Source organism: Arachis stenosperma, chromosome 5, assembly GCF_014773155.1.
Source record: "Arachis stenosperma cultivar V10309 chromosome 5, arast.V10309.gnm1.PFL2, whole genome shotgun sequence".
Classification (NCBI taxonomy): Eukaryota; Viridiplantae; Streptophyta; class Magnoliopsida; order Fabales; family Fabaceae; genus Arachis; species Arachis stenosperma.
In genome coordinates this window covers 75,217,683-75,222,254 of record NC_080381.1, presented here as the reverse complement: position 1 = coordinate 75,222,254, position 4,572 = coordinate 75,217,683, and positions in this window count along the sequence as shown.

Below are 4,572 nucleotides of genomic sequence, written 5' to 3'. Positions count from 1 at the left end.
TTTATCTTGTGCTCAATTGAGTGGTTTTTATCAACTCTTTACCCACTTATTCATATAATTTGCATGGTTTTACATTCTCCTTCCCGATTTTGTGCTATGATTGAAAACATGCTTCTTTGGCTTTTATTTTCTTTTATTTAATCCTCTCTTATTACCATTAGATGCCTTAATTTATGTTTCTCTTCTACTTTTAGATACTCTAATACTTTTATCTGTTAATTACTTATGTTGCCCATTTGATTCATAAATCTTTCCATGTTGGATTTAATTTTATATTTAATTACATTTGAGGTATTTTCAGATCTATGATTTTCATTTAGCTTTTTATATTATTGGCTTTAATTGATTAATTGGAAGCTCTTGAGTTATCAACTATTCATGATTGATTGTTATGTCGGCTAATTAACTGGAATTCCACTAACTCTAGTCTTTCCTTAAGATTTGGCTAGAACTTGGAAAATCCAACCAATCGGTTCACTTGACTTTCCCTTGCTTACGCTAGGTTAACTAAGTGGGATTAACTTCCATTCTCTTAGGAGTAACTAGGATAGGACTTCCGAATTTTTATATCTTGCCAAGAGTTTATTTTTACAGTTATTTATTTATTTTATCTGCCATTTAAATTACTTGTTCGTCATCTTTAAAACCCCGATTTACAAAACCCATAACCAATAATAAGAACATACCTCCCTGCAATTCCTTGAGAAGATGACCCGAGGTTTGAATACTCGGTTATCAATTTTAAAAAGGGTTTGTTACTTGTGACAACCAAAACGTTTGTAAGAAAGGTTGATTGCTTGGTTTAGTAACTATACTTACAATGAGAGTTTACTATAACTTCTAAACCATCAATCTTCAGTTCTTCAAAATGGCGCCGTTGCCGGGGAATTGCAAACGTGTGCCTTATTATTGGTTATTGTAAATATTTTTCAAAAAAAAAATCAGATTTAAAATTTTTTTATCTTATCTTATCTTATTTTTCAAAATTCAAATCTTTTTTCCAAAATTATATCTTTTTCAAAATATTTTCTTTTTGTTAGTTTTTGTTTTTATTTTCTCTTACTACTATGAACTCTCACCCCTTTGGCTTTGAGTCTGGTTAAAATTATGTTGCAGGAAGAGGAAATTACAATGAGAACAGGCATCAAGGTTGGAAGTATCAAAGATGGGAGGAGCCACAAGGATTTGATCAACCTTCATGGCAACAACCACCTCCAATGGACTATCAACAACCATTCTGTGATGCATACCAAGATAACGGCTATGGTGAGCACTCTTTTGATTATCAACAACCACCACCATATGCCTATGAACCCCCTCCTCAACATAGCTTTGGACCACCATACACACAAGCCCCTTACCACCAAACACACTCATATGATCCTAACCCTCAACCACCATACCAACCATCTTATGAGCCAAATGAACCATATATAGAACCACCATAATTCCACCCCAATTACTCCCAAGAACTACCACCTCAATATACACCATCTCCATATCCATCAATCCAAGAGCACTATGGTCTTACTTATGATACCCAAGCGAAACAAGAATCAACGGATCGTCTTAAGGAAACAGTAGATCAATTTCACGCAACCCTTCATCAATTGAATCAAGCGATAAATCAATTAGTTTCCCGACATTCGGACACTCAAGGAACCCCCATGGCTTCATGTGGACAATCTAATGAAGAACGTGGCATTAAATAGACACTAGAGACTCCAGTGGACAATAAGGAGCATGACTTTGTACTGGAACAAGTGGAGGAAGCTATAATAGTTACAGAGAAAGAAGTGGTTGAAGATTTAGGAGATGCAGAACCTCCACGGGAACCTCAAGTCACAGAACCCTCTTCTAAGGAGTTTGAATTTGTTGTTGAGGAGGGTGTACAACCTCCAAGGCATGTCAGGGTTGAAGACTTGGAAGAGGTTCATCAATAGATGGAGTTTAAAGAAGAAGAAGCACAACCTCCCATGCCCTTGGTAAACAATGAAGAAGAGGTTGAATTGGAAGACAGCCACCAAGAGGAAGAGGTTAAAATTGAAGAAACTTACGAAGAGGTGGAAGTTGTCAGAGAAGAGCACAAGGGAGGGGAGCTTGCAAATTCATTAGAAATATCTCTCCCAATACCATTACCATCCAACACAACATTCAAGTGGGTAAAATTCCTATCCTTATCCTTTACTTTCCCACTTGAATATGGGCTACTAGAGACGGATGGTCAGCTTAGAGCTCTTTTTGGCATTAAGAGTAAGAAGAAGATGGTCAGTGGTGAGAATTGTCCTGCAAAGTTCATTATGGTTGGAAGCTTTAAGTTTAACTGCAAGGGTTGGTATAGAGCTCAATTGAATAGGTCTAGGAAGTTGTTTGGACGCTTCAGTGAGAATTCTAAAGCTGAACCACCCGGATGGAATCATGATAATCAACTTGAAGACGGGTGCAGAAACAAGATTTGGGATCCTGGAATCTACTCTGACATTTGTGATGAGCGGATATTTTATACGCTTTTTGGGGGTAATTTCATGTAGATTTTAGTATGTTTTAATTAGTTTTTAGTAGAATATTATTAGTTTTTAGGCAAAAATCATATTTTTGGACTTTACTATGAGTTTGTGTGTTTTTCTTTGATTTCAGGTATTTTCTGGCTGAAATTGAGGGAGCTGAGGAAAAATCTAAGTTAGGTTGAAAAAGGACTGCTGATGCTGTTGGATTCTGACCTCCCTGAACTCGAAATGATTTTCTAGAGCTACGAGAGTCCAATTGGCGCGCTCTCAATGGCGTTGGAAAGTAGACATCCAGGGCTTTCCAGCAATATATAATAGTCCATACTTTTCACGAAGATAGATGATGTAAACTGGCGTTCAACGCCAGTATCATGCTGCTGTCTGGCGTCTAGCGCCAGAAACAGGTTACAAGCTGGAGTTCAACGCCAGAAACAGGTTACAACCTGGCGTTGAATGCCCAAAACAGCCCCAGGCACGTGAGAAGCTTAAGTCTCAGCCCCAGCACACACCAAGTGGGCCACAAAAGTGGATTTCTGTACTATCTATCATAGTTTACTCATTCTCTGTAAACCTAGGTTACTAATTTACTATTTAAACAACTTTTAGAGATTTACTTTAAAACTCATGACATTTTAGATCTGAAATTTGTACCTTTTGACAGCATGAGTCTCTAAACTCCATTGTTGGGGGTGAGGAGCTCTACAGCGTCTCAATGAATTAATACAATTACCTTTGTTTTCCATTTAAACACGCTTGTTCCTATCCAAGATGTTCATTCGCGCTTAAACATGAAGAAGGTGATGATCCGTGACACTCATCACCTTCCTCAGATCCATGAACGTGTGCTTGACAACCACCTCCGTTCTACATCAGACTGAATGAGCTTCTCTTAGATTCCTTAATCAGAATCTTCGTGGTATAAGCTAGAATTGATGGCGGCCACTCTTGAGGATCCGGAAGGTCTAAACCTTGTCTGTGGTATTCTGAGTAGGATTCAAGGATTGAATGGCTGTGACGAGCTTCAAACTCGCGATTGCTGGGCGTGATGACAAACGCAAAAGGATCAATGGATCCTATTCCAACATGATCGAGAACCAACAGCTAATTAGCCGTGCTGTGACAGAGCATCTGGACCATTTTCACTGAGAGGATGGGAGGTAGCCACTGACAATGGTGACACCCTACATACAGCTTGCCATGGAAGGAGCCTTGCGTGTGGAAAAGGATTTCAAGGAAGAGTTGAAGTTCAGAGGACAAAGCATCTCCAAAACCCCAACATGTTCTTCATTAATAAAGTAACAATTACTTATTCCAAACACTTTTACCTCTTACAATTAAATCCAAATAACCTTTTTGGCATCCTGACTAAGATTAATAAAATAAATATAGCTTGCTCCAAACCAATAATCTCTGTGGGATCGACCCTTACTCACGTAAGGTATTACTTGGACGACCCAGTGCACTTGCTGGTTAGTTGTGCGGATTGCAAAAGTGTGAGTGCAATTTCGTGCACCAAGTTTTTGGCACCGTTGCCGGGGATTATTCGAGTTTGAATAACTAAAGGTTTATTTTGTTGCTTAGATTAGGAATAATTTATTTTTGTTGTTATAGAGTCATTAAATTCTGAGTCCTTTATTCCCTTTTCAAAAATTTTTTCAAAAATATTATTTTTCTTTTTCAATTTTAATTTTTTTTTCTTCGTGAGTTTAGTGTCTTGTTTTAAGTTTGGTGTCAATTGCATGTTTTTCCTTGTCTCTTAATTTTTCGAATTGCATGTTCTTGTTCTTCCTTGATCTTTAAATTGTTCTTGTCAATTTTTCTTGTTTGATCTTTGGTTTGTCTTGTTCTGTGTCTTTTCTTGTTTTTCTTGTGCTTTTTCAAAACATTAGTTTTCAAAAATTTATTTTTATCTATAAAAATAATACATCTTTAAAATACGTTACATTTTTAGCTCAGTTGGTTATAGCGTTGGCTTATGTTCTTGGCAATTGGGTATCTTCTTTTTAAAATCTTTTATTCAAAAATAATTTTTCTTGATTTAATCTTGTGCCAAACTTTAAGTTTG